Here is an 18,479-nt window from a genome sequence, read left to right on the forward strand (position 1 = left end):
GTGAGGAGAGTTTGAATTATATATTGTCCCTGTGTCTGAAATGGAGAGAGATCATGAGGTTTTCTCTGACGCAAACAAGAGCATCCATTCAGGCTTTAAAGAAAGTCCTCCAAGTGGTCTTTTACAAGAATAACACACAAAGCCTGTCAGCATTGAACATGGCTCTTCGTATTATGTTTACATTTGAGGCTTTTAGACACATATTTATCCAGAAGGATTTAAAATAAGTTGGTAGTTAATAGGGACAGCCACATGACAGCTGCACAGTTGCTGTGGGAACCAAATCTCTAAAGGTTCCTCTGTAACTACAACACTGCGACCACAGTGCCACCTTTACTGGACATATTTATTGACAACAGAAACTTGTGACACAAAGGATTGTCACCAACCTACTCACACTGTGTGGCCTTACCCTCTGCACTAAAAAAAGGTCCTCAGTTTATTTATATAGCACAGGTATTGGTGCACAGAAGTCAGTAGAACAAAATTACAAAACAATAAGGGAACACATATTAAATCATAACTTAACATAGTTAAAATTACTAACCTACAGAAAGACACAGCTGTAAATTAAATCTATAATAAAAAGTTTAAAGAAAGAGAAGAGGTTTTAGTTGCTACTTGAAAACTGTTAGTGAGGCAGTCAACCTGATCTAGACGGGAAGGCTATTCCAGGTTTTCAGAGCTGCAACCTATATATATATTTATTTATATTTATTTATTTAGGCTATCCCATCAAAGCATTTAGAAGTAAACAAAAGTATTTTGAAATGAATCCTAACTTGCACAAGTAACCAGCATAATGTTGCCAAGATAGTTGAAATATGTTGACGTTTCAGACTAATTCAATTCAGTTCAGTTTATTTATACGGTGCCAAATCACAACAACAGTCGCCTCAAGGTGCTTTATATTGCAAGGTAGACCCAGGAGTCTAACAGCAGCATTTTGGACCAAAGTAATCACAATAACAGAGCCTTGCTTCAAATGTAACCCTTTAAACCCCCTATGGCTTCATATTTGTAAAGAAAAAAAGTCTTTATACATCCTTATACATACTTACATCACAAAGTGTTTACTTTTGGACAGGGCCAAATAAATGGTAAGAATTAATTAGATCCCCAGGAGTTACAATTCTCTTTAATGTAGAGGGTGCTTACTGTTCTAACATAACTACTTTGTCTAGTCTTGATATTACTTTTAGCCATAAGTCTACCATATAGAAACTTAGGCAGACTTTTAATAGGTTGGGTTTAACACCATGTGACAGTCTTCCCTGACTGAATTTAACCTGTGTGTTCTCCTCAATGCCTGAAAACTGCCCACAGTCTTTTTATTAGAAATAGGCCTGTGGTGGCTGAAAAGGTAAAGAACTGCAATAACTTATTAAACAATTGATAAACAACAAACCCTCGATTTCAAGCTGAATTTGGAGAAGCTGAAAATGGCAGGGGGAAGGGGGTGGGATGGGATGGGCCAAAGGTCTTTCCTCCGAAATTGTTGCTGATTAGAAAGAGAATAATGATCATCACTTTAATTGTCAATCAGCATAAGGGTCTTTTCATGTGATTGCACACGGTCATTAGATAGTTATTGAATTGCCTTCAAGAGCACACTAGCATAGCTGTGCTTTTAAAGAGGTCCTTCTGCATAATATCAGGAGACCTGGGGGATGTGAGGGGAGCTCACGACCCATGACTGATGAGATGACCTCTGACCTCAATAAACTCACGATATTAAAAGACAGTACCAATACATTCACACACTTAAGTCCGAGCTTGAGAATTCTAATGCATGATGATGCAAAAAATCTGTTTAATCGATTTTATGTGCTTCATATGTTTTGCGTAAGATCAGTGAGATAAATTACAGTTTGATGTGGAAAATGAGCACAGAAAATGATAGCATTAACAAAGTGTTGCTGTGGTCAGACACAAATCTGAACTATATAAGTGGCAAAATACAGAGAAATTTCATATTATGATAACAGAAGGTTAGGTCAGTCAGGGTACTATAGTTGCTTTTAAATATTTTATGGCACTTCAGTGGTGGTTACATAGGAAACACTTTCAGCTACGGTAGGTGAAGGTGAGTGTAGCTCAACAGCCAGGGGAATATGGTGTGAAAGACTATACACCATATTACTCTGAATAATTCATCTATCTACTCACAAGGTTTTCTTTGCCCTACTGACAAGCTTCAAGGCGGTGTGAGTGCACATTTCAGGCTTTCATGTTATCATGAATGTTTCTTATCTGTGTTGTATAGATAGCTATGTGCTTTATAGATGAGTGCTGACCTCTGTGTGTTTTCAGGCATGACCGTCAGTCATAAGCAGCCTGATTGGAGTTGCCATCTGCTCGGTGACTCGTTGAAGGCCATGTAGCCTTACACAATGGATGGATAAATATAAACTGTTCAGTTGCTTTTTCCAATAAAAGAAAGTATGTGGATGTACTGTCATTTTTAATGTTGGCATAATCAATAAAATGTCATTTCTAGTCCTCCTGTAAACTAAGTGTGCAATCATAATTTCAAAGCAGCTATAGAAAGTACTTTTGTTTGACTTGCAAGTGTTTCCTAAAACTTTGAACAGGAAGGTGATTTAGATTCTTGGATGGACTAAGATTAAAAATAACATAATAATTCATACAGTGGTATGAAAAAGTATTTGCACCGATGTCATTGTTGCCCAGTATCTTTTATCTTCTATCTGAAACAAGTATGACCAATATGTAAATGCATTGATCTCAGTTCAAAATGAAGCAAAACCTTTAATAGAAGGCACAGTTTGTTTCACCACTGAGAGAAGTTGTTATTCACAAACCGTTTGTTTTACAGCTTCCCATTTCTGCAGACTAAACAACAGACTGACTGGAAATGCCTTTACAATTCATCATATTCTTAAGGGATTCTGCCAGTGCATTACAACCCCAGTGGCCATCAGGCCTAAGCTGCCCCGCAAGGTATTTTCACACGGTTGTTTGTTTTGGCACATGTATTCAGCACCCTTTATTCTGTACATCTTACTAGCACTGGGTTGAACCCCCTTTTAACTTCATGGCATGGATTCAACAAGATTCTGGAAACATTCCTCAGAGATTTTCGGTCAATACTACCATGATACTATTATTCAGTTGCTGCAGATTCATCAGCTGAACATCCATCATGTCAATCCCCCATTCCACCACATCCCAGAGGTGCTCTACTGGTGGAGCTCTGGTAACTGTGGAGTTCATGAACTCGCTGGCGTGTTCAAGGAACCACTGTGGATCATTTGAGCTTTGTGGCATAGTATATTGTTCTATTTGAAGCACCCATCAGAAGTTGAATGCATGGCAGGCATAAAGGGATGGATATGATCAGAAACAATCCTGAGGTGGGCTGTGGTGTTTAAATCATGCTTACTTGAAACTATATCCAAACTGGGCCAAGAAAATATCTTGCAAACAATTGAATTACCACCATCAGCCTGAACAGGTAATACAAGGCAGGATGGAGTCATGGTTTCAAGTTGTTTACACCAAATTCTGTCCCAGTGGGATTCAAGACTTATCAGACGAAATAATATATTTTTAATCTTCTACTCTGGTGAACCTTGTTCTTACCTGACGGGAGCGATATCTGGTCTGGTGTTCTTCTGCTATAGGTTCGATGTGCTGTGTTTTCAAAGATGTTCTTTTGCATACCTTAGATGTAATGAGTGCTTGAGTTACTGTTGCCTCCCCACCAGCTTGATGTAGTCTGTCCATTCTCTTCTGACCTCTGGCATCAATGAGGCATTTCCCCCAAAGAACTGGTTCTCATTTTCTCCTTTGTGGTGTGGATATAGGTCCTCTGGAAGCTTGGGGCCTGGTTTGCAACAATAATTAGATGGGTGAGAAGGACCATAAAAAGCTATAGAGTGGACAGAAATAATATTTAGCCTGCTAGCAGCATGACTGTAGGAATGTTTTGACTGGTTTGACCACTTTGGCCTTTACTGAAACATTTCAATAAATACGCTACTGGATAGACTGTCATGAAATCTTTTATACAAATTTGTGGAAGAAGTTTGAGAGTTTACATAAAAGAATCAGCGTTGCTTAGGATAACCTCAAAAGTCTCTTGGTACATTGGTCTGCTGTGTTTAACCATCTTAATAAAAATATTATTAACCTTAATAAGATTTGCTTTAGTGCACTTAATAAGTTCTGTCTACCAAGTGGTTATTTAGAAAAAGAACACTTTCTTCATGAGTGAGGAACAAAAACCCCGACCAATCTACCATCTTTCCAAATTCCAGAGAAGAAGAGGGATGGAAAAAAACAAAACAATGGATTTTAATTTTGTGATTCTTAATGCTGTCACGAAAAAGCATTAACTACTACAAGTAAGGGCAGAGAGCCAAGGACATCTGCTGACATTCTGCATTTGTCCTGCCTGCGCAATCCTTGATTACTGGTGTCCTTGGCGACTGGCTGAAAATAATGCAGTAAAAAGAAACAGACTCCTCTAATACATAAACCTTTGTTTTTCCATGCACTGCATTGGGTTTGGCTGCACGAGACAGCACAAGAGTGACTCATCACCTCGAAGACCATTTATAAAACTAACAATATAATTTTAATAGCTCAAACGAAACAACAGGGAACACAGAGTACGAGAAGGGGAAATTCTAAAAGTGTTAAAACAACATGATCATAATTTTGTGTACCAAAAAATATATCCACTAGATGTGCACTAAATAACTACTGCAACTGAACAGATCCCAGTTACTTCATCCTTGCAGAGCTAAAACAGGCTGTACTCTTATCACGTTTTGCGCTCAGTGGCCAATTATCTTCTGGTAGTTATGCAATTTATCAATGTCCTTGCTGATCTAAATCCCACAGTCAATGGTCTTCTGATACTAGTCACACACTGCTAATCTAAGTTTCCCCAATTTGCTTTGTTGCATTTAAATAATCACTCCAAAGAAACCAGGAGAGACCCCCAACAAGGAAGATAGATGGGCAAGAGATTTATTAGCAGTATAGATCTCATTGCTCCCGGCAGACCTGCAACACAGCATTGAAAAATGTTACGAATGTAAATGTGATATGAGCTCTGTGCAAAGTCTCAGCAAATATCAGTCATCTTTTTTTCTCTCTGTGCTGTGACGTTATTTGAGTTATCGATATTTATGTGAAAACGACAGTGCTCAGAGGTTCTCAGCTGCTGTACTAAATCTCCTGCAAGGTGTCCTGAGATCACGCTACATGGTTGAGAGGATAATAAATGCATATCTGATTTGGAAATATGTTATCCCGTTCACTATAAATCTGATAAATCCTTTGTGAGTGCTGTGAAATGGCGCAGTGAAATGATGGCATTTCATGACCTGAAGGCTTCCACCAGTGGTTCTCAAATGAGACACATTTAAAATCTAGCAAACGAAGGTGGAGGGGTTTTCATTTCACTATCAAGGCCTTTTGGCATGTAGAGAAAAAAAAAGATAATAAAAAAGATTGCAGCTACTTCCTGTCTTGACTTGGTGCTGACCTGCATTCTTTCCTTGGGATGTGAAAAAAATTCTGTAATTCCAGTCGTAGCTATGTATTCACAACCAGGCCTATGCTGAGCAAACAGTGACACTGTGTTTTGAGAGATCGCCTTAAGAAAAGGCAAGATTAGCTTTGATCATATCCACACACACACTTGTGCGCGCACACATACATACACACACAGTAACCAACAGATATTGTGTGCCTTGTCTTTCATCTGTTCTCACTGTTTGATTCCATCTGTCAATTCTTCAGACTTAACGCACATCAGGGTCTGTGTTTTATCTTTCCTGTGTGTGTGTGTGTGTGTGTGTGTGTGTGTGTGTGTGTGTGTGTGTGTGTGTGTGTGTGTGTGTGCGTGTGTGTGCGTGTGTATACGTGCATCCCTTTGAAATTGGTGGGAGGAAGAAAGAGACAAACTCTCTTGCCCTCTCAAAAGCCTTGCAAAAAGCAGACAAGGTGATTTCGATTTGATTTGTCATGAATCACAAAAAACATTAATTCAACATGACACAAGACAGACATTACACACAGGCACTGACCGAACACTCGGAAGCCTTTTGCATTTAGAGGAGCATCCACTGCAGGCTGACAAAGCTCAGTGCTTTTCGGGCTCTTGTTTCTTTCTGATTCACCACCACCAAGATGTCCAAGTGTATTGTATTCTTATAAGTCCAGTTCACTTAACACATACTGTTTATATAATAATCTGAGGTATAGGTTTCAGATACATTTTAATATTATATAGCTACTCGTGAAATATTTAAGCTTATAATAATAATACTTTTATACAAAAGCCTTCAGTGTTTGAATCAAGTAGTTCATAAAAAATAAAGTGCTCCAAACATCATTTTACTACTATTATTTACATTTGTAAGATACACAATTTCACTCATGTATAAAAAAAATGTGCACAGACTGACAAACCACTTGAAATTGGGATGATGGTGAAAGAAAACTTTTATGACACACCTCATGAGTTTTCCTAAATTATAACTGATTTTGGCAAAAAAAAAAAAAAAAAACAGGTGCGGGGGAATAACTGCGTCCTCAGTTATAATAATATTGGATTACGCTAGGCCGCAGAACGTTCAGATTTTATTTTTATGCTCAGCAAATCTCAAAGAACAATTACAACATGCACTGATCATTAAACCGTAGGAGGGTTTGGCAAGAGCTCTGTTTTCTCCCCTGCACTGGCATGTAAACACACACGCCTACATGCGCATGCACAGATGCACCTGAGCGATGGATAAGAAAAAGAAGTTTGACTGTTCACTGAAGAAGGCAGATGCGTGTTGACAGCATACAGATAAAGACACGCAGCTGCCTGCAGCTTCGTAGAAAACAAGCGACCAGGCGGAAATTAACAAATAGAAAGTAATTTAATTTGATTGCATTAACATAGCGAAAAAAGGCCCCTCTTCTGTTGCAGTTAACTGCTGTTGACTTAAGTGCTGTCCATTAAGCTTGTTAAAGTGGGCAATATTATTACTGCCACATGGTAAACCAGCCTACAGTGGTGTAATTTTCTCTACCATCGCTCTCATTGCTTAATCACTTTCTGAAACAAACAGTGGTTTCAGTGGTTATTACTCAAAACATCCTGTATGTTTTATAATTACAGTTTTTGCCCGTTGCCTGAACACATTTTGCAAAACTTTGCTCATTGTGCCAAAACCCTAAACACAAGTAAACATGACACAACACTGGGAAATATACCATTCACATCTGCACCAAATTGAAACTCTACTCTCAAAACCTAAACTCTGCTATCAAAACCTAACATTCCTTTGTCAAAATGTAACTCTGTTGACAAAATGACACATACTTGCATCATATGCAAACACTTACAGAGCAGGAGGAACACACTAGTCTACTTTATATAAAGCACTGCAGTCTTTGATTTCCATTGTTCATTCAGAAGGCATATTTTCAGGAGACACATTTGCAAACAACCAAAAAAGCAAATAGACCTACTCAATATTGTACATTGCAGTACCATGAATTCAGATAAAGCAAAAAAAACCAAAACAAAAAAAACCCCATAATACAGTAATAGAAAAAACACTATACTGTAAACAAAAAATCATGAAAATTGTGCATACGTGGGCTCATGGATCCCGCCGTCTGTTGGGGTCTGGCCACAGGACCTCATCAACATCGCAAGCAATGTCTTCTCCCGCTGGGCACCGGGGAAAATATCCTCTTCCATGTCAAAACCATCCATGGATTGCTGTCACCTGAATGTCGCCGCAGGCCTGTTCCATTGCCTGCAGAAGAGGCATGCAGGCATGTAGTTGGCGGTCATATACACGCCATCTCCAAGCCGAAAAAAATTCCTCTATAGGGTTTAAAAATGGTGAGTAAGGGGGCAAGCATACCACTTCAAGTTGACTTTGGTTGGAGAACCAGGCCTGGACCAGAGCAGCCCGATGGAAACTGACATTATCCCATATCACCACAAACCTGGGCTGATCTGGTCTGTTCTGTACAACTATATCATGGAGAGCATCTAGAAATGTGAGTATGTGTTGGCTATTGTATGGACCCAGTATTGCATGATGGTGCAGAAGCCCTCGAAGGCATATGGCGGCACATAATGTGATGTTTCCCCCGCGCTGCCCTGGGACGTGCACAATTGCCCTTTGGCCAATTACATTACGACCCCGTCGTCTTGTTTTGCTCAGGTCGAATCCAGCTTCATCAATGAAAATGTATTCATGAGGCTGTGCAGCTCCATCCATGGCCAAGATTCTCTGAAAAAAAGGGGAACATATCACTGTACTACAGTGCTACACATACAGCACCCTCACCCCATCACACAGGTACCTGTGTAGCTCTCAGAATGGATCCATGTGGTACTGATATGGTACATATTCAGCTGCTACTGGACTTCACCAATACTCTATTGTAAATGTAAGGGACAGTTACACGTACCCGTACATATTCAGCTCGAAGTCCTTTGACCCTGTCACTGTTCCTCTCGAATGGAACTCTGTAGAGCTGCTTCATGGTGATGCTGTGTTTACCCAAGATGCGTCTGATGGTGGTGATGCTCACATGGTCTATGTTGCTGAACACTCGCCTGTCTGCAAGTATTTTCCGTCGTAGCTGGTGGAGACGGATGGCATTGTCTGCCCTCACTAGGTCCACAACAGCAAGTTCCTGCCGTTGTGTGAACAGGCGTTGGCGTCCTCCCCCAGAAGGTCTTCGAGTCATTCTAGAGAAATACAACCACATATTGTCATCGGTTTGCTTATTTTTCTTACAGTACTTTACTGTATGTACTGTGTCATCCACTGTACAACACTGTACTTCAATATAAGTAATCATGGTATGTTTCACAGAAACTACCACTTTGGCTGCAAAAGGAGCATTAGCACCCTGCAATACCCTGTACACTTGATATGGTAACTGTAGAACAGTACTATGAAAACCATCTGAGTAGAGTAGAAGGCAGTGAGATGAAGACAGACCTGTTTTCTAGTCGGAATTTTCTTATTACAGATGCCACTGTGAAGCGGCTTAGATGTGGGTGGACTCTCTGCCCAGCTTCCCTCATAGTCAGGCCGTGGTTGATGACATGGTCCACCAAAGTTGCTCTTATATCATCAGAAATATAGGTCCGTGCATGGCCTCTTTGACCTCCTCCTCCTCTTCCTCTTGCTCTCCCTCCATCCATGCTTGCAAAGTTCTTGAATTGGCTAAACTGAGGGCTTTTTGTGGTTGGCTAATTGGTGTTCAGTTTTGCAAGTAAGTGCCTTCAGGTGTATATTTGAGTGGTTGCAATTACCCGATGTGTTTTGTATTTTGGATACATGTGTTTTCCAAATGGCACCCTGAAATTTCATTTTTGAACGAAGTGTCTTATGTATGAAATAGAGTGTAGTATGCAGGACCATGTGTGTTGCATAAAGGAGTAAGTGTGTTGCATAATTGCAACCAGAGTGCAAAGCAGCACTTTTGTTTAAGGTATGGGTACATGTGTTTGGGGTATGGTAACAAAAGCTTCAAGTTGTGTTACTTTAGTCTAAGCATGGGTTTATAGTGTTCAAGCAACGAGCAAAAACTGTAACAGCCAAATTACATCAAGCATATTATTGACAGAGTGAATCAACACTAATTTTGCTGGGAAATGACTCATTCTTTTAACTATTGATGAAAACAGGATTGTCAAGAATTTAGAAATCTATACAAGAAAATATCCTTCCAAGAGTACATATTATCATATCGTTTTAGGTATAACCCTAACCCACATGCTTAATCACTCACTCATCAAATTTTACTCTCCAAATTCTGACAGGAAGCGGTTACTTCTTGTAGGATGTTATCCTAAATCATAAAAAGCAGGAACATTTGGACAGTGCTGTTATCTGTTAAGTGCTAGATGTGTTTTATTTTGAAACTTCAGCTGGTACAAAAGTAAATTTTGTGTCATGTCTGTGTGGTTTCTCGGTCATCCAGGTCATGGTAGTAAAAAGAGCTTAGAAATAAGGCGGCTGGACTTCTTTAAGTTTCTTTTTTTGTTTTTGTGTTTTTTGTTCAGCTCTAAAACCAAAAGATGGAGCATTCCAGTTATTTAAACCCTAGTGGGGGTTGTCCCTCAGGAGGACCGTTGACCCAGTAATAATCATGTGTGCCATCAGATGAGCCAAGGTATAAAAAAATGTCAGTAGAGGTTGAGGTGCCTATGATCCCTTCCCAGGCATCTCAATCCCCATTCAAATCTTGCATCAGGCGACTTCAATAGGTCAGGCGCGTCTCCACTGTCACTCAAGATGCACTGTATTGAACTGCTGTTGACAATGTTAGTCCAGAATTTCTGTCACTATACCAAGTTCAGCATGGGGGTGCAGAAGAACTAACATCACCTACCTATTTATTTTCCCTGGTATTGTCTTTAGTTTGGATATATGACTAAACACAAATTTGCAACCTTTTTGTAATTTTACTCTTTCTGAGGTAGACCATTCTAGTCCCAGTTTGAACCCATTTTGAATTCAGAAGTGCCATTAATTCTTCACAATGGAGTCCCAGCAATGTGCTGGGAGCATTCCTCAGAGATATTGGCATGGTAGCACCATGTAGTTGCTTCTGATTTGTCAGCTGCACAACCAATATGTCAATCTCCCATTCCATTGCATCTCAAAGGTGCTCTACTGGTTTGAGGTCTGGTGACTGTGGAGGCTATTTGAGTACAGTGAACTCACTGTCATGTCCAAGAAACCAGTTTTAGATGATCTGAGCTTTGTGACATGGCACATTATCCTGTTGGATGTACCAATCTACTCTGCTCATAAAGGAATGGACATTTTCAGCAACAACACTGTGTCATTTAAACAATGCTCAGTTGGTATTAAGAGGCCCAAAGTGCGACAAGAAAATATCTCTCACACCATTACCACACCATTACCCACCCTGGGGCGCCTCTGTCAGTGCGCCCCAGGGTGGCTGTGGCTACAATGTAGCTTGCCATCACCAGTGTGTGAATGTGTGTGTGAATGGGTGGATGACTGGTTGTGTAAAGCGCTTTGGGGTCCTTAGGGACTAGTAAAGCGCTATATAAATACAGGCCATTTACCGTTTACCATTACACCACCAGTAGCAGTCTGAACTGCTGGTAGAGTGGATGGTGCCAGATGGGTTGGCACCATCAACCATCTCACATTCAAAGTCATGTAAATCACCTTTATTCTCCATTCTAATGCTCAGGTTGAACTTCAGCAGGTCGTCTTGTTCATGTCTAAATGCAAAGAATTTCTCCAATTTGATTGGCAGATTAGATATTTGAGTTAACGAGCACTTGAACAGATGTACCTAATGAGGTGTCAGTTAAGCCTATACACTTGGAAGTCTATACGACCCTGTGACTTTGAATTGTTTGCTTTATGTCAGTAGAAAGTAGTTTAGTGTCTCACACACCAAACTGGAAGAGTGTCAAATAAGGTGGCCAAAAGAGGACAGATGTGGGACAGCAGGGCCATTTCCTGAAGCCAGGCCTGAGGGAGCCGGCCAGACTTGGAGCTATGGGCCTTGGCTTTCAACAGGCAAGGAGAGGAATGTTGAGCAGCACCAACAAGATCCACAGGCTTGAGCTTTCCCCCTGTGCTCAGTGCTGGCTCTACAGCCAACCTCCACAGTCAAGACTGAGCCCTCAGTGACAACAACAGGTCCCTAGTACTGTGAAAAACAATAACATCTAAAAGTTAATTTGAAGCACCTGTAAATTTAAACGAACATAATAAGAAATAAAAAATGACTATATGAAGGTAAACAGGATTGCTTGTAGCGATAAATCAAAGCAGAACGCCCCACCCAACCACTTCTACCCCACCTCCACCTCACTCTTCCCTCTACCTTAAAGGACCTACAGATCTCTCAGCTCCCTGTTTTGTTATCCACGCTCAAAGTTTCACTTATTTGATTCACTCCCGGGCAGCTGCTTTGAAAGTTTGGAAAATGAAAACAACCAACCTCCCCCAAGAACCGACTAAACACTACCTGCCGAGCACAAGAAACTGGTGAACATATTGATGCACTCAGCAGCTACAGAGTCAGGTGTGTCCCTCAACACAGGTTGTAGAGTGCTAAGAAGCAAAAGGGAGATTGGATCTAGGACCTATGTTAATCTACTCTGTCCACAGGACGTGTAAACAGGTCACCGTTTTCTAATTGTCTTGTTTTTCATTGCCCCAATGCTCAGCTTTTTGAGTTTGAAAATGCAGTAAAGACAGAATAACAACTGGGATTCACCATGCTCTGTGCAGCAAATCACATCTGAGTACCCCGGCGGAGGCACGCAAACAATTAAAGACTTAACATTTCTTTTGTGATACACTAAATGTCTGATCAGGCTGATGAAGCAGAAATACATCTGTATACTTGACACACTTGAGCTGTGTTTTGTCTGCGTGTCACTGTTTTAAAGTAGTGCTTCTCCTAATCCGGCAATAGGCTGCTTTAATACTGAATTTCAATTTTCAATCAACCCTCATTTGTAACATAGTGGTCTGCAAATGGAGTTACCATGCACCACGTCGCACATGTAGAGAACAGCAGAAGGGGGAGGAACAAATAAAAGGATGGATGTAATACTTGTGTCACTCTCTGCTGTCCCCTTTGTACTGTTTGAGCGTGTTTGCTCCTTCAAACCGCATATTATAATGCTTGATCATTACGTGACGCACCGCAAACAGAATACAGTGTGCTGTATTGGTGTGGACACTCTCTGATGTTAATAAAAAGAAACATTTGAAGAAGAAGGGGAGACGCTCACAAACAAAGACCAGTTGCTATGGCAGGGCTGACGCAAAGAGAGGACCATCCACACTCCCTCCACACACACAAACACAGAGACACACACATACACAGATCCTGGCTATTTTAAGCTCCACAAGACTGTAATTTGAGTGCTCCATTTTTGACCATTGTAACTCAGGGTGCAAATGGGGAAAAAAGAGAGGGGGACAAAAGGCTCACAGGGCTGTGGTGAGAGCCTAGCGGGTGAGCGCATTATAGGAAGACAGCCTGAAATGCCAGCAGGCAGGTCAAGGGAGGCACTTGTTATCCCGTCCACCTGTGCCCCTAAACACACATCTGTTTTCAGAGACAAAGCCCTCCTGTAGACACATGGATTGCCTGTCAAATTGCAATGTAATCTCAATGCGTTTTCACAGTAAGAAGCAAAGTTTTGCTTCTGTCTTGCTTCTAAAGTTTAAAAAAAAAATAAATAGTAAAAACAAAAACAAATTGCTCTGTTTCATTTGGAGTCACAGATTCTTCACAATCACACATTTTCCTAAACACACCAAGGGACCCTAACCCCTTGTGTGACAGGAAAAAACAGAAGCTTTAGTGACTCATCCATGTGTACTATTCTCTAGTCATACATCATACCCATACACTGACAGGAGAGTAAAAGCACTGGACAGATGCCACTTTGGATTCTTTGCGAGGTGAGTGGGTGGAAGTCAGATCTATTCTTGGACCTTGATGGGTTTGCTTTTCAGACATCAATTAGTCTGGGAATAGCAGCGAGTCAGAGAGAATATTACCAGGATGATTCTGAGAGGAGGCAGACACCTGTGCCTGGCTGTTTGTTACGGAAGTTCCCAAGCAGCTGTCCTGCACATCTGGGTAATGTCACAAAAGCTTATGTGTTACTAGTCTCCAAGACTTTGTAAACCACTGGCCCTCATTTGCTTACTATCATTAATATTGTATCATCTTTTTTTCACCATTTAAATTAGAAACCAAACTGTTGGATATATTTACTTCATGAGTTTTATAAAGAGTGATCTAAAAGCTTAGGCATCAGACCACTGTAATGATTTTTGTTTTTGTTTTTTAATTATGTGCTGGAGAAAAGGAGGACAATTTGTAACACAAGAGTTGCCCCTTGTTGGTCATTAAACAAAATATAGACTTCAGTTACTCCCTGTCTAACACCTTTTATATAGAATATATGACATCAAGAAAAAAATTGCTACTTTTTTCTGTCTTCTACATTGTTGGACTTCTTTTTGTAACCACACTCAACCACCTATGTTGGCTTTAAAAAACACAAAGCAGAAGCCTAAGCCCATGATTAGTATACACAGTATTTTAAAACAATAAAGCAGAAAAACTGTTTATAATTATTTCCCACACATTTAATATTACCAAAGACCAATAAAACTAGTCAACTAAAAACTTTCATATGTTGCATTTGTCATACTTTATCCATTACAATTATTGCCACTTAATCATCAAACCATTGTAGCTATCGACTCATTTACCTCAAGATTTATCACATACTGCAACATGCATGCAATATTATCTGTAATTCCTTTCTTAAGGAATGCCATTAATTTTGGTCTTTTCTCGATTTAGGGTCCAGATAATAATATAGTTAATGACCAGGAATTTAACCAGGAAGAAGTTTTGCATCTCCGTTTCTTGTAACGCAGCTCATTATTTGCACTAGACGTTAGAAAGATAATTGGATATGGTGAAATATTTTGGCATGGACCCAGAGTGAAGCTCTGTTTTGGATGCAATTCATTCCATTTTCAAAGTCTTGTATGCTACACTGCATAATTGGCTTGTTGACAGCAAGCCTGTCACAATCAATATGAACGTATAACGTCGTGACAGTGTGGACATCTAGCAGTACTGGGTGAGTTATGAAGGCTAAGTGAATACCAGATGAAACGAAACCATAACCCTCTGAATACGGCTGCGCAGCAAGGAATACTCATAAAACATTCATATACAGAGACAGCAGTGAAGATGTGGACAAAAAAACCCAAAAACTGTAAGCAGTTTTATTGTTTTGTTTTTTTAACTGACAGCTGACATATACATTTGAAACTTTATTTCAACTGGTATATGCAGCATTGCCCCATTCAGACCAGACAATGTTTTTCCAAACTTCTGTTGTTCAATTTTGATGAGCCCGTGCAAATTGTATTAGGAAAATCCTAGTAGATCATATCAGCACATCAGGTATTAACTATCATAGATTTTTAAAGTCACTTAAATCACCTTTCATTCTGATGCTTGGTTTAAACTTCACCTGGGGTGAAATGGGGCTACATTCTTTAGGGCGATGGCTGTAACACTCTGCATATTGCCTTCATATTAAATCATTTTTGTGAATAATTTTTTTTAAATATTTCTTCATGTCATTATGCGAGCCGCAAGTAGGGGTGACATGGCCTGCGAGATTGAGACACAGACATTAGAGCCTCTTAATGCGTGTTTTGTTTGTATTCTGTAATCTGTAGTGGAATACATTTTAAAAGTAACCTTCCCAACACTGTTAATATTACACATGACCAAAACCTTTCCCTTTCTCTAGGCTTCTTAATCACTATGGCTCTGCTTCAATCAAAATTAGCAGTTTATTAACATCTAGCAGACAACATGGCTGTTTTCATTCAGTATAAGTATTCCTCTTTGCTTTGGACACCCTTCCACTAATCACTGTGATCCCAGTGTCTCCGTGAATGTTGCTCCTGTGACATGCATATTAATTTCTATTTTATTATCAAGACTAAATACCAAAAGAATATAACATCTAGCATAGGTGCTTAGAAAAGGTGTTATTTACTGAAAATTGATAGCACTCCATAATTAAGTCGCATCACTCCCCTGACAGTCTTAGTCGCTTTCTGAACTGACAGTATGCTTACAGACTGTGTGTGATGAGGGACCTCAGTTTCATTAAAATACTTTATGCAAACTAAACGAGGTAACAAGGGCTTGAATCAAAAACGAGTTTTTGCACGGGAATGCAAATCATCCTTAGTTTGCAAATTGTTGCCACTGACACAAAGGAAGAGAATGAGGGAGAGAGAAAAAGAAATGTTTCAGTAGGAGTTCAAAGGCAACAGCAAATACGAACCATCTGTGCGAGCCCCAATTTCTTGGTTGTAAAATAAAGAAAAAATTTTTTTTTTTTGTATATTTTTGTTTCTAATAACTGGGCAGAGCGCCTTGTGGCTTTTTGCGAGGCACAGATTTCACAGAGTTCACTGGCGAACAAACAGTGAAACAATTAGTCATTGGTAAAATATACAATATAAAACAGTTATAATGCTACCCAGGGGTCACATTTAGTTTAAAGTTGCCTGACATTCTTGGTAGCGGAAAAAAAAAACAATCTGCCCACAGTTCTGGATCTTCAAACACTGGTGGCAGCTGATAGAAGAAACAAAAGAAAGTGCCCTTCACAAGTTTCTTTCCATTGCTTCTTTTATATCTCAGAGTTGTAAAAAACTGTTCTGTGTCTTATTTCTCTCTGTCAGGAACTGAGCACGTTTCCATGGCGACCACACTGCCGTTAGCCAGCTGTCCAACGTGAGATAATGCAACAGACAAAGTTGAGAGGGAGTTCTATAAATCCCATAGATTAGGTGCAGCCATTGTGTTTGTAGAGGTGGAGGTGTGAGTTTACCTCATACCATCATACCACTGCCTCACGTCAGCTGATTTTAATCTGCTTCACAAGGAAAGCTCTCCGAACTTTTTTTTTTAGTACATTTGATACATTATACTACTTAAAACTGGTTAGCACTAATTAGCATAACTGTTGGCAGAAGTTTTCAATGTATTTAACACCCTTCCTGACAAAGTACAGCTTTACGGTGCAACCACATGCCCTATGGCAGCGGTCCCCAACCCCCGGGCCTCGGACCGGTACCGGTCCATGAGTCGTTTGGTACCGGGCTGCGAGAGTTGAGGCTCAGGTATGAAATGTATGGTTTTCAGGGTTTTTATCGGTTTTCAGCGTTATTTTGTTATCGTTTTTATCATTAACTCGGTTTTCCTGGGTCTTTTCACCTGTGTTATGAATAAATCTTCTTTTTTTTCGGTACCGGTACTAGTTTTATTTTGTTGTATTTATCCGCGACACCTTAAAGGCCGGTCCGTGAAAATATTGTCGGGCATAAACCGGTCCGTGGCGCAAAAAAGGTTGGGGACCGGCCGCTGCCCTATGGCATGAATGCATCAGTTAGGCCACCATCTGGCAGCTTGTGCAATATTTTTCCTGTTGTGCTCTGCAAGTGCTCTCACTGAAATGGCAGAATTGGTAATGTAGAAACAGCTTGTCTGAGACATACAAGCTTTATTTACATGGCTGTCCTTAAAGGAAAAAGCAAACTTGCATGAAACTTATCATTTTGCATTATGGAAAGGAGGTTGTGCACGTATATCCATATAGATTCTCAGTGAAGATCGTTGCTAATGTTTGAAGATGCCATGCTCAAAAGTATGCATGCAGAGATACTGATGAGACGTACACCATATAACTGTTCAAAAAGGCCAATAGGACTGAAAAATGTGCATCTGTCTGCTCTTGCAGTGTCTAATAAGTTACCATGACAACCAGAGAGTGCAGAGGATGCCCTGGTTGAGCTTGAGCTCTTTTTTGCCAGAAAGGTTTCCCTGTATCTCCCGTGGCCTTCAGTAAGCACCTCTCAATAATCTTGAATATATAATAAAGCAAAAAAAGAAGACGTCTTAAAGGCGATCAATTTAGGAATATCCACACTGACTCCTGAGCTTTTGTTCCCGCACTTGATGAGCTCCTGCAGCATCAGAACTGTCAGTTCTTTGATGAAATAGGTTTTCTCCATTGGGGCTTTCTGTCCCTGTCATTTTCTATGTGAACACTAGTCGGTTTTATCTTATCTTAGCGTTGTCTTTCAGCACCTTTCTTTTAGAGATAGTCTTAGGTTGTTGGGGATTTGTGCGTTGTATAGAAAGACTTGTGAAACCATTTACCTAATATTGGAAAATTGACTAAAAAAAACCCAAAATAAATAATAAATAAATAAAGATTTTCATTAGCTTCTGCAGCAGTAGTGAGGAAACACTCAGGGAACCACTCATGGCATTACCGTAATCAACACTCCTGCACCTGTTGAAGAGGATTAGCATTTGAGCCCATTTTCGCATCTTTAATCCCCGTTTTATATGCACTTCATGTAATAATGAACTGCTTGACTTCTCTGATAGCACGGCTTGAATCTGATTCAAAGCCACCCCGCAGCTTGTAGAGCTCCTTATCTGCCTCAGCAACTAAACTTTCTTCCGGTATTTTGTACATACCCTGCTCACCATCACCACCACCCCACCTCCATCTCCTCTCTATCTTTCACTGCCTGCCAAGGGAGCACACATGTCGAAATAGCTACTCATCTACCGGCTGATCTGAGTAGGCTCCAACTGACAACTGAAGGGGCACAGTTCATCATTTTTTCTGTGGAGCGTTGCGGCATGCATGCTCCACAGCAAAAAGGCAAATGAATTGGGTCACGGTAGCTCCTTGTTTGTTTTTAAATCTCTAGTATTAGGAGCCTTTGATGAGGATTTTATGTTTACTGGTTGGAGAATTGATAGAAAATAATAGTTTTGTTTACTATTATCCCAATATTAATTAGTCTCCCAATTAGGAGTCTGACAAA

The 18,479-nt window shown here is 40.1% G+C and overlaps 1 protein-coding gene across 4 annotated transcripts in view; it reads right to left on the reverse strand.

Annotated features, from left to right (window-relative positions):
- Positions 1–18,479, reverse strand: part of shisal1b (shisa like 1b) — a gene marked incomplete at its 3' end in the record, with an annotated part of 116,795 nt that overhangs the window by 57,771 nt on the left and 40,545 nt on the right. For 2 of the 4 annotated variants that reach the window (XM_082539780.1, XM_082539775.1), the window contains exon 4: positions 3,607–3,850. The exons of the other annotated variants lie outside the window; for them this stretch is intronic. The remainder of the gene's footprint in view (positions 1–3,606; positions 3,851–18,479) is intronic. 4 annotated transcript variants of the gene reach the window in all.

The sequence above is a fragment of the Aulonocara stuartgranti genome (assembly GCF_965226115.1).
Source record: "Aulonocara stuartgranti genome assembly, chromosome: 7".
Lineage (NCBI taxonomy): Eukaryota > Metazoa > Chordata > Actinopteri > Cichliformes > Cichlidae > Aulonocara > Aulonocara stuartgranti.